Raw genomic sequence first — 24,189 nt, 5'->3', positions numbered from 1 at the left:
TCTGGGGGGACATCACCCCCCATAGTCAGCACGCCCGGCCCGTCCAAAGGACGTTCTGTGGTCTCACGCATGTTTGCCCACCGTCCTTCGACCCCTAACCCCGGTCTTATGGACCCTGACCTGGCCAATCGGCCTGGACCTTCCAGAGAGGCCCAGGGGTCCCCGAAGACCGGTCCGGGGGAAAGTACCTTTCCTACTCCGGCCGCTCGTTCGGGGGCCACTCAGTCTCGAAAGAAGGCCAGGTCCGAGTCGGACCAGGGCTCATCCGGAGGTGACAAACGCGCCAGGATAGGACCGTCGTCTAGGTCTAGGGAGGATGACAACAGCGAGGAGTCCTCCTCTACTTCTCCCTCCTATACCACGACTCCCTCCTCTTCTTGTTCCTCCTCTCGCAGTGGTAGTCCTGAACCCACTCCCACTTCTAAACCCACTCCTATGCCAAGGGCTCTTGCCAGTACGGCGGAAGTACGACGGTGCAAGAGAACCCCTCCTCGTTCCCCTTCTCCTCCTATATCTCCCATCCCTTCTGTTCGGCCTCGAGGTGCCCCTGCCCTAAGCAGCACGGCAGGCAACCTCGAATCCACGAGGTATATGGACTTAGAGGCCACGCAGTTGCGTACGCATACGCAGTCTCTTTCAATCCCAACTGCTCCAGCTACCGTTCCAAGAACTTCGTACGCGGCCAAAGCCGCAGTTCGTCCTCCAACCCGTTCCATCCCTCCAAGAGCTACAATCCCAACTACATCAGCCACTCCTACCCCGGGCACCAGGGGCCGCGCCGCAGAGCTCAAACGCCACCCACCTATATTGGTGGAGGTGCTCCCTAATTGGCCGAGCCACATGGCCGCCATTAGGGAGCGACTAGGCCGAGCTCCTTCGGTGAGGCCCCATGGGTCCGGTTTTCGATTCCTGCCTACGTCCGTGGAGGAATACAGGGCGGTCCAGTCGTACCTGTCGGGGGCCTCCGCCGCGGACAGTACCATTAAGTGGTACTGTTACGCAATGTCGGAGGACATCCCCACTAAGGTAGCGATTCGGGGCCTCCCTGCCGACACGGACTCGGCAGCAGTCATCAACGCCCTCAAAGAACTGGGATTCCCGGCGCGCTATGCCCGGTGTATAGAGGCCAAGAGGGGTCGGCCGAGCTGCATTTTTCATGTAGCTCTAGACCACCTCTCGAAGGTCGACCTCGCCCGCTTGTATGCAGTCAGTGAACTGCTATACTTGCCGGGGGTGACGGTTGAAGGTTGGCGTCCAGGCAAGGGTCCTGCGCAGTGTCACCGCTGCCAGGCCTTTGGTCACGCCTCCTACAATTTTCATCGAGCGGTCCGCTGCGTGCGATGTGCAGGTGAGCACGTTGTGGCGGACTGCCCGAGGCCGAGGGAGGGCCCCTTCACCTGTGCCAACTGTGGTAAGGATCATGCCGCCGTCGACAGACGGTGTGTAACCTACCGCAGGAGGCTAAGGATGATGGGGGTATCCGCTCCCCCTCCATTACCACCGGTGCCGCGGCCAAGGGCGAACCCAGCTCTTACTCCCACCGCTGCCCCTTTACCGATCCCCCAAGGGAAGGGTAAGGGGAAGGGAAAATCTTCTCTTCCTCCGTCCCAACCCACATTCCTCCCTACGAATGTGGAGGCCCACGCCACAGCGGCAACGCTGATGGCGGAGGCTAACCCACCACGCCCTTCCACATCCTCCGCTCCCGTCCCAAGAGCTCCAGCTGTTGCGTCCTCAAAACAGGTACGCATTACCGGAGGGAAAGCCGCAAGAAATGCAAAAATAAATAAAAACAAAAAATTAAAAAAAAAGGAGAAGAAACTTGCGGCAAAGGCTCAAGAACAAGCCTTGCAAACTCAGGCCACAGGCAGTAACTCAACTGCCCAATCCAAGCCACAAAAAGAGGCGCCTCAACAAATGGAGGTGGAGTATGTGGAGCCGGAAGAGGCAGTAGCCTCCACCTCCTCTACATCCAGGCCAATAAAAGCGTCTAGGGAGAAGCCCCAAGACCCAACGACCTCGGGCCCAAATTTGCAAACCCTTCCTCCCCGCCCGCAGCGTGAGCGGCGCAGTGGTCGGCAGGCCTCACAACCTGCTGGCTTTGCTGCATGGCTCCTCGCGCTGTGGGAGAAATTGTCCGAGGTGATCTCCGGAGTGATCCGTGAGATCGCCTCGGGAGCTAGCCCTTTCGGGGCGCTCCTGTCGGGGTTCTACCAGATGATTGCGCAGCTCAATGGCTAGCCAGGAGTTGCGCATCATCTACTGGAACCCCGACGGGATTAAACCCCGTAAGAACGACCTCTTGATTCTCGCCCGGGAGTACAACCCTGAGGTTGTGCTCCTGGGCGAGACCAAGCTACGTCCTCAGGATGTGTTCAGGATTCCAAACTACTTCATGTACCGACGTGACGAGCTTACCCCTGCCGGGCGGCCGTTCAGGGGCACTGCGGCCCTCGTCAGGCGGGACGTGGTGCATGATCAGTTGGATTTGCTGTCCTTCACATCGACAAGGTCAGTCGGTGTGAGGGTACACACCTCGGGGGGAGATATGCGGATTTATGCCGCGTATAGACCCCCGGGGCCTGATTTCCACCCTGAGGATATAAGACGGGCCCTGAATTACGACAGCCGCCCAGCTCTGCTGGTCGGGGACCTCAACGCGAAGCACGTCGCGTGGGGCTCCCGACTTAACACAGCAGTGGGCAGGCGGCTGTTAGAAGATGCCGATAGGGGCGACTACTCCGTGGTCGGCCCTGACGAACCCACGCACGTCCCGTCCGCCGCGCGATATCAGCCCGACGTACTGGACGTGTGTGTTCATAAGGGGCTACGGTGCCCCGTAACGATCGAGGCACTGTACGACCTGGGTACCCCCCATCTCCCTATCCTGGTGACACTGGGTATGGGGCTCACCCGGGTTGCGACCTCGCCCCTACGACCGAAGGTCGACTGGGAGCTCTTTAAGAGACGACTGGTCGACCTTCCCGTAATTCAGGAGCCCAACACCCCTGATGGGGTCGACGACGCGGCGGTCCGCCTTGTCGACACCATCAGGGGAGCGATCGACCAGGCGACGACTCTTGTGCCCAGCGGCGGGCCCAGAGGCATACTCCCGGCCCATCTGAAAGCGATTATTCGGCGGAAGAGGGGCCTGAGGAGGCTCTGGGCGACAACTCGTTGTCCCAGGATCAAGCGCGAGCTTAATGAGTTGGAAGCGGAGTTGGCGGCGAAGATTAGCTCCTTCCGGGGCTATGCGTGGGAGGAACGGATTGAGGAGGCCCGTGAGGACCCCTCTTCCGTGTCCCTCCACCGACTTTGCCGCCAGCTCTCAAATCGGCCTGCCCCCACTTGTCCACTTGTGAACGAGAGGGGCAACCGATGCTTCTCGGCTCAGGCCCGCGCCGATGTCCTGGCCGCAATGCTGGAGCGGCAGTTCGCTCCAAATGACTCTGTATCCTCAGAGGCCGCATTCCACCAATCGGTGGAAGAGAGCGTAGCGAACCTACTCTCCTCCCCGGTGCCACCGTTGGGAGATGATGATTTCATCACTCCCAGCGAATTGCGCCTCTCCATCAAGCGGATGAAGAGGCGCAAGGCGCCGGGTGAGGACGGTATTCCCTCCCTCGCATTCTTCCACTTCCCTGAAACGGTCGTGTCATACATGACACGGCTGTTCAATTCCATTCTGTCCACAGGACACTTCCCGGGAATTTGGAAATTGGGCAAGGTCATTGCCTTGCCCAAGCCCGGCAAGGACAGGAGAAATCCCTCCAGTTACCGTCCGATCACCTTGCTGTCGCATGTGGGCAAGTTGTTCGAGCGGCTGCTGCTGAGAAGGGTGTCGCCGCACATCCTTCTCAGACCCGAGCAATTCGGGTTTCGCAGCGGTCACTCGACAACGCTGCAATTGGTCCGCGTTGTGCATCACTTGGCGGATCGGTCCAACGCGCGCCAGTACACGGCCGCAGTCTTTCTCGATATCGAGAAGGCCTTCGACCGTGTCTGGCATGCGGGACTGGTTCACAAGTTGTTGCGGAACACGGACCTCCAGCACGCCTACGTGCGACTGCTGGGGTCGTACCTGGAGGGAAGATCCTTCCTTGTCGCGGTCGAGGGCGCCAAGTCGTCGGTGCGCCCAGTTACGGCCGGAGTTCCTCAGGGGAGTGTCCTGGTACCACTCCTCTACGCTCTCTATACCAACGACATTCCCACGCTTGAGGGCAACCTCCAAACGTGGGAAGCCGACGTGAAGTTGGCGCTGTTTGCCGACGACAGCGCCTTCTTCGCGTCATCCAACTTCCCCTCTGCGGCCATTTCGAGGATGCAGAGGCTATTGGACTTACTGCTCCAGTGGCTGGACCGATGGAGGGTCGCGGTCAACGTGGGGAAGACTGCGGCTATCCTCTTCGGTCCGGTCCGCACAAGAGTCGTCCCGGGACAGCTCAGTCTCCGTGGCGCTAATGTCGAGTTTAGATCCAGCGTCCGGTACTTGGGGGTCGATATCGACCGGAGTTTGAGGATGACCGCCCACGCCAAATCGGCGTTGGCGGCCGCTCGCTATGCGAGATTCCTCCTCCGGCCGGTGTTAGCCTCCGGGTTGCCGGTCGGGACTAAGCTCGGCATTTATAAGACGTATGTCCGTTCCCGTATCACGTACGCAGCTGCGGCCTGGTATCACCTCATCCCGCAGGTCATGCGGGTGAAGTTACAGGCCCAGCAAAATCTGGCTCTTCGCACGATAGTCGGAGCAGGGCGTTACGTCAGTAATGCCGTAATCGCCCGGGATCTGGATGTGGAGTCGCTCGAGGAGTTCATCCGGAGGCTAGCTCGTAATCTTTACGAGCGGGCTGACGGTGGACCCCACGAGCATCTCCACAATTTAGCTCCCTTGCACGCTAGACCACCTGATGGTCTGGCGCTACCAAGGGAGCTACTGGAACCCCCGGCTATGGTAAGATAGTCGGCTTAATCGGAGTGATATGGGAGTGCTCATAATGAGTGCCCCCATGGGACTGAGCTGTCCACACTCGTCATTTCCCCCCCACATCGTTGGGGTGCCCCCTTATGGGGACCCATTTCCCACCCCCGTTGGGTGGACCACTCCCCCTTATGGGGAGTGACTATACGTCGGTCCCTCCCCGCGACGGCCTTCCCCTCTTGGGGAGTTCTTAGCGGGTGAGCGCCAAACTAGTGCCGCGGCCCCCCCTCTGATTTGTAGAGGCGGGGCCGCGGCATGGGGCCGGTGGCGGGCCCCTCGTCAGCTGTCTGTTGCCCTGGCTCTTGTATATAGTATGTATATAGTAGTATAGTTAGTTGTAGTTAGTTTAGTTAGAATTAGTTAGACTGTAAGAAAAAAAAAAAAAAAAAAAATATCGAAGCCAAGGACAGCAGCCGGCGCCGGGGTGCCACCTCCGCGGGCATCAATCCGTCGCTCACATCAAGCTCATCGTATTATGTATATGTATATATTTTTGTCGATGTGAAGTGCGCCGAACGCGCATACGAACCCTCTTCCCATTCCCCCCTGCATCAACTCACCCCTGCCCTATGTGGTAGGGAGCTTCTGCCCGGGCAGTGGGGTTCGCCCCGAGGCCCGTTCCGTGCCCCCGTAAGGGAGTACGACGACCCTTCTTCTTCTTCACCCGCTCGGTGGAAGATCTTCCCTTTGTCGTATATACCTATAAATTGGTGACCTCCGACGTGATGTGAACACGCAACCTTCTGATTGATCATCAGCGCATCAAGAACTTCGGCTACCACAATCCCCGCATTCTCGCAGATAAAAGCACGTCATTGACAGTCGTCCCACAGCAAGCCAGCATCGCAGCCTCAACAGGACCATCGCAGCCGACTCACTGCGCTTCCTGGTCCTACGGCACGCAACTTCACTTCCTCATCACGCCGCTATAGTCCATCGCAGCCCACGACCGGATCATCAACGCTTGGGGTCACACATCTCCGGCGTGGCAGCTCTGCATCACATGGACTACGCATGACACGCACGCAACATTCAAGCTCAGTGTCGACTCACCGCAGACTTCGAGCAGCACTGGCCCTTGCAAGCTAATCTCAGCACGGACAACGCTAACTAAAAATGACACGACCTCCAGTCTCGGAGCGGAGTGATGTGGCGGGTAGCCATCATACAACGCAAGATAATTGACAGATGCCTGAATTAAAGCGCATATATACAAGTTCCGAACAACAACGTTCGGACCGTCGGTCTACCGAGCAATATCACCCGCTCGGTGGAAGATCTTCCCTTTGTCGTAAGCCTCTCCAAACAATGATATATTAAAATAAGTCAAAAGTCATAAAAGTATTATAGTTTTAATAAATGCCTTAAAAGCTAAGGTTTAAAGTCAAACTAAAATTTTCTCGGTAAAAATTTGCATGTTTATGATATTTACCGTGCGAGCACACAATACGCCCTAATTAATATAAATTAATTAACTTAATACTAATTAAAATTAATTTTACGGCCTAACCTCGCACTTATGTATCATTTTCATTGAACACGGACGAAAACTGTAAAAGTACTTTTAATTGAGTTTTCGCGCACGAAAACCGAAGACTGCTTTTATGGTTTAGTTTCGGGTTAATGAAACCACGAACGACTGATCGCCACGCGATCACAGACATTTACAGTTTTCGTCCGCGTGAAATGAAAATAATAAGTGCGAGGTTAAATCGTTTGGAATCTCTGAGTCTGCGGAGGGACTTCGGTTCCCTCTGTATTCTGTACGGTATGTTCCATGGGGAGTGCTTTAGGAATTACTCGAGATGATTCCATCGCCTCGTTTTTACCATCGCACCGCCCGCTACTGGAGTAGAGTTCATCCACACTACCTGGAGCCACTACGTTCATCCACAGTGCGTTTCCAGAGATCTTTTTTGCCACGTACCATCCGGCTTTGGAATGAGCTCCCCTCCACGTTCTTTCCCGAGCGCTATTACATGTCCTTCTTCAAATGAGGCTTGTGGAGAGTATTAAACGGTAGACAGCGGCTTGGCTCTGCCCCTGGCATTGCTGACGTCCATGAGCGAAAGTAATCACTCACCATTAGGTTGTCCGTATGCTCGTCTGCCTATACGGCAAAAAAAAAAACAGAAAATTAATTATAATTGAGTTTTCCACGCACGAAGCAACCGAAGAAAACACGATTTCTTGATGGTACTGTCAACTATGTCGGATTAATTGTTGGATTAATGTCAGTTTGCATAACCTCGTCACAGTGTATCTGATGAAGGATTACAAGCCCATCAGTCGGTTGAGTAATGACCCGAATTAAGCTAATAGATGGATTAGTGTTCGATCATTGGACATTAAATTGCTCAAACTTTACAGTTTGTAAGTTATGCCGCTTCCATTGAAGCATCAAACAAACTTCAGCTGGTTTACGTGGGCGGAAGTGTTTTTTACCGGGTCTAGACCCGGAAATAACGCGCAGGGTATGTGCGGGTCTAATAACCCCACGTGCTGGGGACAGACCGCGGGCTCAAGGATGTTTTTATCAAAGAGCTCCTCTTGCACTCTCCCACTCGGCCGAATTCCGCCCGGGGTCAGAACCCGGATAAAGTCCCTAGGTTCCTGCGGTTAACAATATAACTCACGCACCGTCCCCAGGACACCTAACCAGCGGGTTGTGAAGGGGATCGTCGATGACCAACGTCTCTCATCTCCGCGGTACGCTATTCCGGGATAGCCTGTTGAGTCAGAATCAGCCTACCAGGTCGGAACGCAACACACCGTCGATCTGGTTGCTCTTTCAAAGATACAAATTTTTCTAATAAAATATGTACTGGTGGTGAGACCTCTTGTGAGTCCATACGGGCAGGTACCACCACCCTGCCTATTTCTGCCGTGAAGCAGTAATGCGTTTCGGTTTGAAGGGTGGGGCAGCCGTTGTAACTATACTGAGTCCTTAGAACTCATATCTGAAGGTGGGTGGCGTATTTACGTTGTAGATGTCTATGGGCTCTAGTAACCACTTAACACCAAGTGGGCTGTGAGTTCGTCCACGCATATAAGAAATAAAAAAAAAATAGCTGTGTGCCATCCCGGGAGATTCGTGACCCATTTCAATTCAAAGTTTTTGATTGATACAATTGACACTTGGTTGGCTGCATTCTTCTTATTACTTTCGTTATAATTTATTTGTTTGATATAACCATGGACTTTGGTTACTTCTAAAGACCAGAAGCAAGTAATATCAACACACAGAAACAGTCATCGAAGAAAACTCAAAATCAATTTTCCGATTATTTTCTTCCTTCATCCCATATCAAATCGTCACATATCGGTCGACTTGTTTTCACTGAAGCATAAAGCAGAGGTCTGAGTGGGTTTTTTTTTTGCGACACATCTGTCGCTCTAAACTCGTCAATGGAAAAACCTTTCACGGAATATTCTCGTAAAAAGGTTTTGATCTTTGAAAGTATCTAATGATGAGCTAAATGTAAGTGATATTGGTGAAATCAAGAATAGGTAAATTGATAACTTAATTGTATCTAGAGAGATTTAAATATGTATTGTATTGATTAAATTTAACCGTGCTGTATTGGGGAGGATATGATGCTGGGCAGTTTCGATACGTAGCTATTGATTGACCCATCATCATCATCATCATTATTTCCTATTATCCTCTGCTGGGGTGTTTTTTTATTTTTATTTATTTTATTGCTTAGATGGATGGACGAGCTCACAGCCCACCTGGTGTTGTGGTTACTGGAGCCCATAGACATCTACAACGTAAATGCGTAAACCTTGAGACATAAGTTAGGTCTCAGGTATAGTTACAACGGCTGCCCCACCCTTCAAACCGAAACGCATTACTGCTTCACGGCAGAAATAGGCAGGGTGGTGGTACCTACCCGTGCGGACTCACAAGAGGTCCTACTACCAGTAAAGTAGGTGTAGGGCTCGAATCAATTTTTTACATTTATATCGGTCTTGGGCAGTCTGTTCTAGCTACTCCCACGTCATGCCCAAGACGCCTAGGTCCTGCTCCACCCAGCGACGCCAAGTTGTTCTGGAGCGGCCTCTCTTCCTTTTTCCAGACACTTTCCAGGTCAGTGCGCTCTTTGATAGCTGGGTATCGGGCTTTCTCAATATGTGACCAATCCAATGCCACTTCCGCGTAAGGATCTCCTCCTCCATTGGTGTCTGCTTGGTGATTGATTTGATTGACACATCATATATTATTTTTTTACTTACGCTCATAAGCTGTATCTACGCGATTACCTTCTTAAGTTGTAGTGGCTTAATACAACAATACGTCCGCTTCTTTATATCGACCGATGCAACATTGACGGTATCCGAATCCCGCAGGCAATACAATTTCGGCTTCATATTGCAGTGCCCATGGACTCCGGAGGGCATTTCGCGTGGACCATGAGTTCGTGTGACTATTTAACCGAAAACAAAACTATAGCAAAAAGTCTAAGCACTTACATCTGATTACCGCCATTATTATGAATTACGGGCCGCGTACTACGCCTGTGAAAATTACATGTCACACGCTCGCTCAAATTATCGTACTTATATTGTGGCCTTAAAATATTATTTGTATTGTTGTATATCTACATTAAGAACGAGTAATTTTGAGAATCGACGTGGCGTTAAGGATAAGACGTCCGGTTTACAAGTATCGAACGATGCGACTGTGCCAGTGTTCAAATCCCACAAGTAGGTACGATTTTTTTTAATAAAAAACATATATCTCTAGTGGTAGAATCTCTTGTGAGTCCGCACGGATAGGTACAACCGCCCTACCTATTTCTGTCGTGAAGCAGTATTGCGTTTCGATTTGAAGGGTGGGGCGGCCGTTGTACTGTTACAACTGAGACCTTAGAACTCTTGTCTCAAGGTGGGTGCCGGCATTTACGTTGTAGTTGTCTATGGGCTTCGGTAACAACTTAACACCAGTTGAGCTGTGAGCTCGTCCAATGTGTCCAAAAATGTATTATGTGTAAAATTCACAATTTTTTTTTTTATAAATTCTATATATGAGAAGCTTTACTACTCAATTTTAGGCTTCTTCCAAAAAAAGTGCAAAGCTTCCGTTATATATAAACTTTCACCCTCTAATTTGGCTTCTTACGTTTCCACCAGACCATGATTCAACCAGAATCAGGTTAATCAAATTTTGTACGTCTCACGGCTCTCTTTGAAAATTAATGACTTCCATACAACTAACTGTATATCCTTTTATTTTACTACCTTAGGTGTGAATTTCCAAAAAAAAGCCTCATTAGTGGATGCTTACAAGGTAAAAGGCATTGTTTTATTTTATGAAAGGCGAGGCTTACTGGTGGCCCGGAGGCCTTTCCAGTTTTCACCAGGACAGGTGGGCGAGCACGGACTCAGCCAGGAGGGGTGGGCTTCGCTTAACATCTGCCCGAACGCCCCCGGAGGAAACCTAACAACTCAAGGGCAGCTGTTTCTCGAATACTTTTACTATTGGATAGGAATCGCGAGTGGCATTCATTGTTAAATTTTCAAACAATTTAAAGTTAAAGCTCGGCGTAAATACGCAACCGGGTTAGTAAGAGTACAATATACCTGCACGCCAAATGTGTACCTATTAGCACATAATATCATTACAATATTTCCGTCTTTTTTTGAACTAGCAAAATCATGAATTCCGTAATAATGTGTATTTAGGCAGAGCCATCGAAAATAATTGAATATGCAATTTCGAAAAGGGCACATCTCTGAAAATGTAAAATGTTCAGGAAATGAAAAAAAAAACTGATTATTTTCTAAAGTAGTATAAAATTTAAAATATTAACTTTTGAGATATATTTTAGTGTTAATTATCAATTGAAAATTACTGGAATTATTATAAAATGGGTGTAGGTAAGCCTCAAAACTACATGTATATGAAAAAAACGTATTTGACAAAATATGCGACATGTGCCCCTTTCGAAATTGCATATTGAATTAAGACATTGCTTCATGGCGTTGACAATAACGCCAAAAACTTTTCATTCCCCGCATTTTAGTACTAAGAAAGAAGTCAGTTTTTTTTTGTCATTCATAAATATATTTCGTAAAAACAAACCACGCCTTCGGCGCTAATGAACGGCTTCCATTAAAGATAATGAAATTTTGTGTCGATCCCCAGAACATAACCGAGTTATAACTATTCGCCGGCAGGGGGCTCTCAACGAGATTGTTGTTCGGTGTTACATTCGTTAATTCCCGCGCGAACACAGGGTTGCCTGCCTTTATAATACGTATTTTACGATATTATTATAAGAGGAAAAGCGGGTTTTGGCGTTTTCTCTCCCTGGATTATAACACTGAAGTAAATGTTTTTATATATGCCATTTTAAAAGATGTATGTTTTCATAAATTAATTCTAATTAAATTGGGTGTTTTCGGATAAAAAAACTTTTTTTTTATTGCTTAGATGTGTGGACGAGCTCACAGCCCACCTGGTATTAAGTGGTTACTGGAGCCCATAGATATCTACAACGTAAATGCGCCACCCACTTGAGATATAAGTTCTAAGTTCTCAGTATAGTTACAACGGCTGCCCCACCCTTCAAACCGAAACGCATTAGTGCTTCACGGCAGAAATAGGCAGGGTGGTGGTGTCTACCCGTGCGGACTCACAAGAGGTCCTACCACCAGTAAAAATCTGTCTGAAATATCTGTCTAATTTTTAAGAAAAAATACCTTAAGCGATAAAAATGTTTATGGTTTGTTTATGAATGATCAATGCAATGGAAAGGTGATTGTGTCGTCCAATTAATATAGAAATGCGAACACAATTTAGCCACAAAATTCGATACTAAGCATTACGTATTCAATATAATTGGTATATTTTAAGGAATTATTTATGGCAATATATTCACAAGTGAGTCGTCTATTATCAAAGGCGGCAATCTGTACATTTGGACAAAAAAATTTTATTGATATGTCAATACAGATTTATTTGAATATAATCGTCTCCTTCAAAGAATACGGTTCAAAACCTGCATTAAATAAAGGTTAATAGTTAACCTGTTATTTATCTAAGATGTCGTTCCGAAGAGTTTTGTGACTGCCAATGGAATACAAAGTCAATAATTCGTTTTTCTGATTTACCAATCATTGTCCAAAAGTCAGATTGCCGCCTTTGATAATAGTCGACTCAAGTATTCTACTGCATGATAATAGACGTATCCTCGACTGCAACTGTTCTTAGATCCTAACTAAGTGGAGTTTCATTACTGTCTCCTTCTTCGTCTGGAATCGGAATCTAAATTCCAAATTCTTCTATTCATTCTCCTGTCCTTCTCCTAGTCACCTGGGGTCGGCGGAACATTCTCCTTCCACGCTCCTCTATCCTGTACCATTTCTTCGCTCATTTCCCTCTTACACATATCGTCTTTCACGCAATCCATCCATTTCTTCTTAGGTCTACCTCTTTCTCTATATCATTCCACTTTCATAGCTAAAACTCTCTTACCAACCTCATTTTCCTTTCGTCATTATCATACCAAACTATTCTATTGTTTTTGTTAAATCCGTGACAGGATCCAAGACAAATTAGCCTTGTCTACGCACACCTGATCGCAAGGAGAATTTCCGTGTGATGGCTTCTGTGGATCTTATAATATAGAAATGAATATGGTGCGAGAGAGTGGACAGGTAAATACAAAAATAAAAACCACTAAAAATGTGGTTGTTTGGAAGAGATCGCTCTAAGCGATATGAACGGTCGGTTTGTTCTATTGTCGTCTATGTTATGTACATATGAGAACGGTCAATTCGTTCCTTGTCGTCTGGTTCGTGTGCGTCTTTTAAGAAGTCAAAAAAAGTACTGCCTGCCGCTAGTCACGTACGCCCTCGTTCCATTTCTTTCTTTATTTTTGAATTATTTTTAAGTGTCTGTCTTAGTCTGTGTCTAGTCGTTGTAGGTCTTATGTCCTGTCAAAGAGGTCGCACGCCACAACACGATAAGACCGCCAATTGTAGCTACTTTTTTTCGTATTTATGGTTTGGTATTGTTTTTTTTTGGTGTACAATTAAGAATACTCTCTCTCTCTCTCGCTCTAAAATTATATATTTCTCAAAAGTAATTAAAAGAAAAAATTACTAAGAGAACTAAATTCGAATGACCAATAAAACCGACGATAGTTGCTTTTAAATTTTGTATAAAATAATCTAGAAACTACTTTAGAAGTTGCTACATGAGAAATTCAAAGTGCGAAAATCGAATCGACAATCCCTACGCTATGGTGTCATCGAATTCGAAATTGGAATTTAACGCCAGCCAATAAGAGGCGTTCGGTTTTTTTTTTATTTTCAATGCCCAACCGTAATTGGTCTGATTCGAATGTAGAAAATTATTTTTCGATTTTATAATACAAAAAATATTAAAAAACGATGAAATACTAATTCTAGAATTTACATCCAGAAAGAACCGGGAAACCGTTAAAATTATAATAATGTTCCATCGTTTAAATTAATCATATTGTTAAGTCAGATTGAAACATTTTTATCACGTACTTTATATTTTGACGCGCATTTTTAAGTACCTATATTGTAAGTTGATTGTTATTATCCTCTGAAGGTTATATTCAGAATACTCCGTTAATCTTTTTACACACCACTGGAAAAGAGAGCTCAGTTTAATCTAGAACCACTTCGTTCATCTACAACGCTATTATTAATTCTTTTTTTTCAATTGTATTAACAACGTCCTTCTTTAATTTCAAAGAGCATGCACGAGAATTTTACTGGTGGTAGGACCTCTTGTGAGTCCGCACGGGTAGGTACCACCCTGCCTATTTCTGCCGTGAAGCAGTAATGCGTTACGGTTTGAAGAGTGGGGTAGCCGTTGTAACTATACTTGAGACCTTAGAACTTATATCTCAAGATGAGTGGCGCATTTACGCCGTAGATGTCTATGGGCTCCAGCGATCATGAAATTCTTGCCATCGATCCCTGGTATTGCTGTTGTCCAAGGGCGACTGTAACCGTTTGCTCGTTTTTCTTCGTAGGAAATCCAACAATTTCATGGTCTGTATTATCAGTGAATCTAGAGATAAAAATGAAAATGATTTTATAGTATCTGTAAAGTTTTGTGGTACAATTTTCGATTTATTCTCGTAGTCATTAAAAGTTTATTAGGAAACAAAGCGTGATTCAGCATCGAAGCGCATTGTCGATGAACAAGTTCCGTGTTTTCGTAACTTGATGGATATAATAGGATGGTGCACTACTAAAGCGGAGCTATGCGTTGCGATACAAATTAAAATTGAATTTTTATGACACATTAGTCAAATCTGGCCTAATTTGTTAGCAGATTGCAGCAGTTGTTATTAAAAAAAAAAAAAGATCTTTATTTTCCTAACGATTTTTGTCAAGCCCTTTCGGAGACTATAGGAAACATGGACACATACACGTATCCACTTTTATATAAATTTATACTTTTATATATACTTAAATTGAGATTTTGAAACCAATTTATGTAGTGCGTACTTTTGTGTTGAGTTAATACAGAGTCCGGCTCTACAGACGCAATCAACGCTGGTTTTAAGTCGAGACCTATAGCAAGAATGTGAGGCGTGGCGTACAGAGCATATTTAATTAAGCACTTAACACCACTTGGGACAGACACTAGGTACAGACGCAAGGAACAGATAATAGGCTACTTACTGGTGATAGAACGTCTTGTGAGTCCGCACGGGTAGGTACCAAGACCCTGTCTATTTCTGCCGTGAAGCAGTAATGCGTTTCAGTTTGAAGGCTGGGGCAGCCGTTGTATTATACTGGGACATTAGAATTCATATCTCAAGGCAGGTGGCGGCATTTACGTTGTAAATGTCTATGGGCTTCGGCAACTGCTTAGCACCAGAGGGGCCGTGAGCTCGTCCACCCGTCTATGCAATAAAAATAAAGGTTCAGCCTAGGTAGAGCCTAAACAAATGTACACTGCTCGCCTTGCGATCTAGAGTTCGATTTTAGATTTTTCTTTAATGCATACCTATGCATATCATAACCAAATTTGTCGTAAAGGATTTGGATGGATTGCGCGAAAGTGGATGTGCGTGTGAGTACAGAGATGACGTATGACAGGCCTGAATGGAAAATAAGTACACGCGGCGCCGATCCCACATAAATGCTCTGAAGAATTGTGCGAGATGATACCGTCATCTCGTTCTTACCACCGCACCGCCCGCCACCGGAGTAGAGTTCATCCATACTACCTGGAGCCACTGCGGTCATCCACAGTGCGTTCCCAGAGGTCTTTTTTGCCACGTACCATCCGGCTATGGAATGAGCTCCCCTCCACGGTGTTTCCTGAGCGCTATGACATGTCCTTCTTCAAACGAGGCTTGTGGAGAGTATTAAGCGGTAGGCAGCGGCTTGGCTCTGTCCCTGGCATTGATGAAGTCCATGGGCGACGGTAACCACTCATCATCAGGTGGGCCGTGTGCTCGTCTGCCTATAAGGGCAGTAAAAAAAGAAGTTGGATAAGGATAAAAAGATTCACTAAGGGTCAAGATATTAAATTTATAGCACAGCATAGCATCGCTCTGCCGAGACCGCAATATTTTTACTTTATTAGTGAGTTTCCAGAAATTCTTTTTCATTCGAGACGTTAAACTTTTTATTATAATACCTTCTCTTCATTAAAACGTGCTACATCCTAGTCGGCAATAAATATTTTCTGTCATCATAAATTTTTGGGGCTCGTTCGAGAGACGAAGCGTTCGCCAAAAAATTTTTTTGGAGAAAACCTTTCAGAAGGTTATTCTTGAAGTTATTTATTAAGAACAAGAAAAAAAAACGGCTAATGAAAAGTTTAGCTAATTAAAAATTCTTGTTTTTGACGTTTATTTTAATATTTTGTCAGGACTGGTTTTTCTTTTGCTATTACAGAAATAATCATTTGCACGATGGAACTTTTTAATGTAATTTATGTACTATGTGTATCTGATTCCGCTGTTCATATAATTCAATAGGACTGTACAATGAATAACGCATACAAACTGTGACACTCTCATTGACTAGATCTATTCTTCTTCTTCTAAGTCGTGTCACTCTTGATAGAGTAGTCGTGATCGTCATGTAGTATTGGAAGGGGAAGATTTGATGCGTCTCACGATGTCGCGCCATCTTTTTTTTTTTTTATTTTTTTTTTATTGGCAAGGTGTGTGGACGAGCTCACAGCCCACCTGGTGTTAAGTGGTTACTGGAACCCATAGACATCTACAATGTAAATGCGCCACACACCTAACCATCATCGCCGCACACCATCTCTCCCTGCTCGAGGCCATTCTACTGCACTCATTTAGGGGACCTCCCACTGCAGTTTTAATTAGATCTATTAGCTATATTGAATAGCCATAGGTGGCTCGTATACTCGGCTGTCTAGAAAAAAAAAGGCTAACCTAATTGTGAGCTTCCCCGAATTTCGTTTATTAAAATATTTTTACATACAAATGCCATTCAAAAATCCTCAATACAAAAAAATATTTATCGAATATACTAGAAGTAGAAAATTAATTAGATTCATTCATTAAAAATCGACGTGGATATACATTTTTATGGATTCTCATTGGTTCGCCGATATTAATTTGTTCAAATCAAATCGACTGACGAAATGTAGGTCATCTCGTAAAGTTCCAATTAATATCGAGATTTGCAAATCGAAATTAAGATTTCACGTAACGATGTTATTTAATATCGCGTTGATTTGATTTTGAAGTATGACGGAAAACGATTTTGCAGTGACATTTAGCGATTATTCGATCTATTCTACAATTTACTACACCTCTATTAGTGTCTTCTCAACTAGCTCCCAGCATTGTGGATATCTATGGCCAAACAGACAAGGCTGTATGGGCTTAGATCCCCTTGCCTTTCCTAACAAGGAAAAATTGTACCAAAAAAAAAAAGCTATGGCCACTCCAGCAACTCAAAAAACAGCGGATTTCATCAACATGTAAAAACCTGTAAAAATCGCGTTTTTTCATAATGAAGCGTATTGTAAATATTTATCTTTAAGATTCCGTTCAGTTTGAAGCTCAGCTCAACAAGTCTTCAGAACCCTCAATCACATCATCAAGCTTGGCAACGGAATTTTCATCATTTCGGACATTTATTACTGAGGCACTCAATAACTTGCAACAGCAAGTGGAGACGCTTGCTCGTATGCAGGACAATACAGAGACTCGCAGCCGTAGAAAAATGCTGATTATTCATGGAGTCACTGAGACTAAGGGTGAGCAAATTGAACAGGCACTATCTGATTTCATAAGCAGTCGTCTTGCTGTAGCTGAGTTTTCCCCAACTGATATTAAACGATGTCACCGTATGAAACGATTGTCAGCATCTGATGGCCCTCGGCCCATCCTAGTAAAATTCCAAACATATGAAATGCGCAGTCAGGTTTGGTTTTCTAAAACAAAACTGAAGGGCACCGGCTTTACTGTTTCGGAGTTTCTGACGAAGGCGCGCCACGGCATTTTCATGGCTGCACGGAGTAGATTCGGCATGAAGAAGGTCTGGACCAAGGATGGCTGCGTCTACATTTTGGGAGAGGATGGCATCAAACATCGAGTCTTCACGCAGCGAGATCTTGATCGTCTGCAAAAGAACACTTCGGAAGCAATCCCAGAGGTTGATGCTGCTCCTAAGCGCGCTGTTACAAAGCCGGCTGTAGTAAAGGTTAAACGCGCTGCTGCTAGAAAGTAACAGTGATAATTTTGTTTCCTGTACTCTTCATTCGTGTGCAAAACATGGGACAAAACGAAATTAGTTCTCCTTATTTCTCTCATTTATTTTGTTTTATGTTTTAATTGTCGTAGTATTAATCTGAAAACTACCTGTTTTCTATCTTACAAATAGTTTAAATATTTGTCGGTACATTAATTTTAAATAATTTTAATTTTAAATTTGGCTGAGTGACAGTGAACGATATTGAATTATTGATCGTTGCTTTACTAACTGTCAACTGTAAAAAGGCAAAAGGATCATCACCCATACAGAATAGATTCACGTAATAAAATTCTAAAGTCACACTTACTGAACAAAAGAATTATTTGAGGAATTTCATTATAATATTATCTTTTCACTGTTACCCATGCTTTTGGTTTGTATTTCTTTATTTTTAATGTTTCATTTCTTTCTTAATACTGTCTTCTTTTTTTTTCTTTAGTATATACTTTTTAAAGTTTTTTTATTTATTAATTTTTTATTTCAATTTTTTTTATATAATTTTAATTTTTTTTTTTTTATCTTCGTTTTTACCTGATATCTTTTTATTAATTGATTGCATTAATTATTACGTTTGATTTAAATATTCTGTTTTGTATTTCAATTTTCACGTATTTTTTTTATCTTTTGGCTTGTTTTGTCTCTGTTTTATTTAAATTAATATTTCATAGACACTTTCCCAGTTAGTGGGAGTTATTAGTATTATTAATTAGTGTATTTATTTATAATCATATTTATACATTTTTTTTCTTTTTCTTTTTTAATTGTATATATATATTTGCTTATATGTTCAATTCAACAGATACAAGTGAATCTGAAACTTTTTATTCAGCTAACAGCGATGATAGCGATATTAGTGTGCCTTCTTTAGCAGAAACATTGTCTTCACGGTTCTCTGGTGTTCCTAGGAATTTTAATGTCGTTCATATCAATGCCCAGAGTATTGTGGCTCATTTCCCTGACATGCTTGCAAGTTTTGATTCTAAGAATATCCATGCTATACTTGTTTCAGAGTCTTGGCTTAAGCCATGTCTTCCTTCTACATCTTATACCATTCCTGGTTTTCAACTTTTTAGGAACGATCGTATTAATGGCGGTGGTGGTGGCGTTGCCATTTATATCCGTTCGTATTTTAATTGTGCAGTTGTTAATGTATCGGCACAGCCTACGCCGCCATATGCGGGCGAGCACTTATTTCTTGAAATAGAACTTCAACACACGAAGATGTTACTTGGTGTTTATTATTGTCCTTCGTCAAGTATAGATTTCTTTACTTCTTTTGAAACTCTACTAGAAAATACAATGCCTTCATATACTCATACCATTATCATGGGTGACTTTAACACATGCCTACTTAAAAACAATTCTCGAACCACTTTATTTCGCTCGATGATCGAATCAGTAAACTTAACTGTTCTACCGTTGAACTCGACTCATCATTTTCCAAACTGTGCTCCTTCACTTCTTGACCTTATTTTCGTTTCTTCTCGTGACCACGTGGCTGACCATGGACAGTGTTCAGCTGACGCTTTCTCATACCATGATCTTATCTTCGTTTCATATAAAGTACGACCTCCCAAAGCAAAATCAAAAACTCTTCTGCTGCGCAGTTTTAACGGTATGGATCTTGAAAGTCTTCGAGAAGATGCTGGCAGCATTGACTGGACTGCTTTGACGTGCTCTACCTCAATCAATGAGAAAGTTGATCAGTTCAATGCCAAGCTAACTGATCTATATGACAAGTACGCACCCTTCCGACCAGTAAGAATTAAACATATGCCAGCGCCGTGGCTTACTGATGAAATTAAAAGTCTATTGACCAGGAAGGCAGCTGCTAAATTAAAATATATAAAAAAACCAACCCCTGACAATAGTACAAATTATCACCGAATCCGCAATCACTGCAACAGAGTGTGTAGGGATGCACAACGCCAGCATATCCATAGTGCTATCGAAAATGGTGATCCAGCTAGAGTCTGGAAATTTCTTAAATCACTGGGGATTGGAAAATTACAACATGACTCTCATCTATCACATTCGAGTATTGATTTATTAAATCAACATTTCTGTGCGTCATCCCTTTATGACGGGACAATTAAATCTAATACATTAAATCACATTTTATCTCTTCCGATCCCAAATTGTTCTCCATTTGTTTTTAATCACCTAACGGCTTGTGATGTTAAGCGGAGCATATTATCCATAACTTCCAATGCTGTTGGAAGTGACTGTGTGGCCCGTAATATGATCCTTCCTATCTTAGACCAAATCCTTCCCATTATTTGTCATATCCTGAATGAATCATTATCTAGCGGCATCTTTCCAAAGGCTTGGAAAGAAGCACAGATTACACCACTTCCAAAAAAGCCGAATCCTACATCCTTTTCAGAATACCGTCCAATTTCCATTCTACCGTTTCTTTCAAAGGTTTTAGAACGCCTGATTCACAACCAGCTCAGTGAGTTTCTTACGAGAAACAAGCTTTTAAACCCTTATCAGTCCGGCTTTCGTCCTGGCCATAGCACGGTCACAGCCCTGGTGCATATTACGGATGCCATCAGATTTGGCATGGAGAGTGGGAAACTGACGGTGTTGGCATTGCTGGATTTCAGTAATGCTTTTGGCACCGTCGATTTCGACATACTTCTAGCCATCCTTAGCTCCATTAACATATCTCCAACCGTGGTTGATTGGTTTCGCAGTTACCTGTCTGGTCGCCGACAGCGTATTCACTGTGAGAATGCTTATTCTTCATGGTGTGAAACGCACGTAGGTGTACCGCAGGGTGGCGTTTTATCTCCTTTACTCTTTTCAATTTTTATAAATTCTATTTCTTTACAACTTACTTCTTCCTACCACCTGTACGCAGATGATCTACAGATATATACGCAAACTTCTTTACCAGAGCTGACCAACGCGATAAAGATCCTGAACAATGACTTATCGATATTGTCCCGTTGGAGTAAGTCTCATGGATTGAGGGTGAACCCGTCAAAGACACAGGTCATTGTTGTCGGTAGTTCAAGAATGTGTTCGAAAGTTACATGGTCGCAGCTTCCGGCTATTTTATTTGACGGCGCACAAATTCCTATCAGCGATACTGTGAAAAATTTGGGTATCTTAATTGATAAAAACCTTTCATGGAACGCACAAATAAAAGAGGTTAGCCGGAAGGTTTGCATCAGCTGGATCGTTGAGACGGTTACGAAATTTTCTTCCAACTGCCACTAAAACTGCGCTTGCACAGTCTTTACTTCTTCCAATTCTTGACTACGCTGATTCCAGTTATCCGGATCTAACCGAAACACAACTTGATAAACTTGAGCGGCTACAAAATTTCTGCATAAGATTCATATTTGGGTTACGGAAATATGATCATATATCTGAATTTCGCACTAAGCTCAAGTGGTTACCAATTCGCCTTCGCCGCAATACTCATGTCCTTTCTTTACTATACTGTACTCTCTTTAGCCCCCATACCCCTACATATCTCAAAGAACGTTTCGAGTTCCTAGGTGATACGCATAATTTTTCTCTGAGATCATCAGATAATCTGAGACTGAAAATGCCGGTGCATTCATCATCATTCTTTGACAATTCATTCACCGTCCAGGCGGTTCGATTGTGGAATGCTCTGCCGGATGCAGTGAGAAGTGCTCCAACTTTAAACTGTTTTAAAAGAATGTTGAAGGAACACTACTTATCTGCTTAGTGCTGTTTGTTGCATCATTATCATTTATAATAATAATAATAATAATAATAATGTTTTTATTTCAAGTATCCATGACTCATATAAATTGTTAATAAAACTTGATCTATGTTATTAGTTATATTTAGATCACAATGAATTACTGTGGTAACATCCCATGGGAGATGGCACCACAGCGACCCATGTATATACAGTCCAGCCTGCTTGCGATCATGCTCAGGATACTGTTGGAGCTGGCCCTCACTCTGTTTACCAGAGATGCACACCTCTTACGCATGGTAGCGTAAAAACAATCTATGTGCGCGTCTGCAAACATCCCTGATGCGCTACAAAAGCGGGGCAGCACCACCAGCACCCTAAACGCGTTGATTTACTATGTGTGTGTAAGTATATTAGTATGTATTGTATGTAAGTATGTATATTGGTATATATTATATTATGTAAACGGTATATATCTGTTTATTATATGTATATATTTTCTATAATAATGTATTGTATATGGTACACCGCAACATACCTGCTATATTTTTTATATTTTACAGAATTTCTGTAAATTAAACGGTTGTCTGGAAGAGATCGCTTTTAGCGATAAGACCGCCTATTGTACATATGTGCTTTTTGACTGTTTTTTTAAAATGTAAATTGTGTTGGTGTGCAATAAAGTGTATTCTCTCTCTCTCTCTCTCCGTTCAACCAACAAGACGGATAATAAAGATTAGGTTAAAACTCTCAATCAATCAACGTGTATTTTGTCTCATGAATTATTCAAAGGCCTTGTGCTACTGAATAAACAAGGTACAAGCCAATTAAGGCACGACAGACTAAAACTATGCCTCGAGCGAATCCAATTTTTGGCCACGCATTTAGATTTTTGAAAACATCGTCACTACCAATTTTGATTAGATAAAATTAGTTCACGTCAATGGAAACCTTACATTATGTTTACAATTCTGTTACGCAATTGAATCATCATGGCCTACAGGATAAGACGCCTGGTGTGTTAGTATCAAGGGATGCGACTATGCTGGTGCTTAGACCCCGCAAGAAGTACCTATTTCGAAAAAAGTACGTCTTCAAGGTCTCTCGGCTATTGAATTTTCTACCTGTTAGGAAGTTGTTCGAGCTTTGGAAAAAGTCTGTCAGTGCAAGGTCTGGTAAGTATGGCGGATGACCCGACACTTCAAACCCTAGCTTTTGTAGCTTAGAGACTGTCTGTTGTGCCGTATAGGGTAAAACATTGGCTTGTAGGAGGAGCGAGGATGACCGACTAACTAAGCCTGACCAGAGATTCGCGAGCTTCTTCATCATTGTGTCCAGATCCCCATATTACATATTTGTAGTAATGGTGGTGCCATTTGGTAAGAAGCTGTGACAATTTATACCGGCACTCGACCAAACAGTGATAATGACTTTTACTTTTAGGGGTAAATTTTTCGTTTGAAGCTTTGTCTTTGTTCTGAACGAGGGTCTATCCAATATGATGACCGCTTATGATTATTAAAAGTACTATTATTTAATTTCTTATCCCAATAACAATACGGCTCAAAATCTCTCCGTTTCTGTATCTGGTAACACAAGGCATACCTTAATGTATTCGTAGCGCTGGCGTTCGTTCAGTTCGTACGGCACCTACTTTTCAATTTTCTTTACCTTGGAAATTTGACGCAAATGAACCAATATTTTGATGCTAACGTCGAAAGCTGCTGCTAATTCAGCGGTTGATTGAGTATCGTCAGCTTCCCCTATCGGCTTTAATTCGTTGTCGTTGACTTTAGTTTTTGCACGACTGCGGGCTTCATTTTTTAAATCAAAATTTCAATATTTTCATACGAATAACGTGCGATCGTTCGTAGCGTCCACTCCGTATACGTTACTTATTTTGCGAGCCGTTTGTGCGTCATTGCCACCGTGACGTAACTCAGATTCCACAATAGCTCGTATTTTATTGTGTCCATATTGACTAAAAATACAAATGCAATTAAACAGGGCATTAATCATAGAGTAAACAAATGACTAAATTCGAATGTAATTAAAATTTATAATTTATTGCCAGCAATACATAAATTTATCCTACCGCGGAAAATTGTATTCGAATGCGTGCCCTACAACGCGACGTAAAGTCTCGCATCGCCGAAGTCCGAGATGCCAGATGGTCTGATTTCTTAGAAGGACTCGCGCCCTCCCAAAGGTCTTACTACCGCTTAGCTCGTACTCTCAAATCGGATACGGTAGTAACTATGCCCCCCCTCGTAGGCCCCTCAGGCCGACTCGCGGCGTTCGATGATGATGAAAAAGCAGAGCTGCTGGCCGATACATTGCAAACCCAGTGCACGCCCAGCACTCAATCCGTGGACCCTGTTCATGTAGAATTAGTAGACAGTGAGGTAGAACGCAGAGCCTCCTTGCCACCCTCGGATGCGTTACCACCCGTCACCCCGATAGAAGTTAAAGACTTGATCAAAGACCTACGTCCTCGCAAGGCTCCCGGTTCCGACGGTATATCTAACCGCGTTATTAAACTTCTACCCGTCCAACTCATCGTGATGTTGGCATCTATTTTCAATGCCGCTATGGCGAACTGTATCTTTCCCGCGGTGTGGAAAGAAGCGGACGTTATCGGCATACATAAACCCGGTAAACCAAGAAATCATCCGACGAGCTACCGCCCGATTAGCCTCCTCATGTCTCTAGGCAAACTGTATGAGCGTCTGCTCTACAAACGCCTCAGAGACTTCGTCTCATCCAAGGGCATTCTCAT

The 24,189-nt window shown here is 44.2% G+C and overlaps 1 protein-coding gene across 1 annotated transcript in view; it reads left to right on the top strand.

Annotated features, from left to right (window-relative positions):
* Positions 1-24,189, top strand: part of LOC114248101 (uncharacterized) — a 101,008-nt gene that overhangs the window by 14,374 nt on the left and 62,445 nt on the right. The gene's annotated exons all lie outside the window — the stretch shown is intronic.

This window comes from Bombyx mandarina, chromosome 26, assembly GCF_030267445.1.
Source record: "Bombyx mandarina strain Sakado chromosome 26, ASM3026744v2".
Lineage (NCBI taxonomy): Eukaryota > Metazoa > Arthropoda > Insecta > Lepidoptera > Bombycidae > Bombyx > Bombyx mandarina.
The sequence above is the reverse complement of the archived record's forward strand: the minus strand, read 5'-3'. Positions and strand labels throughout refer to the sequence as shown.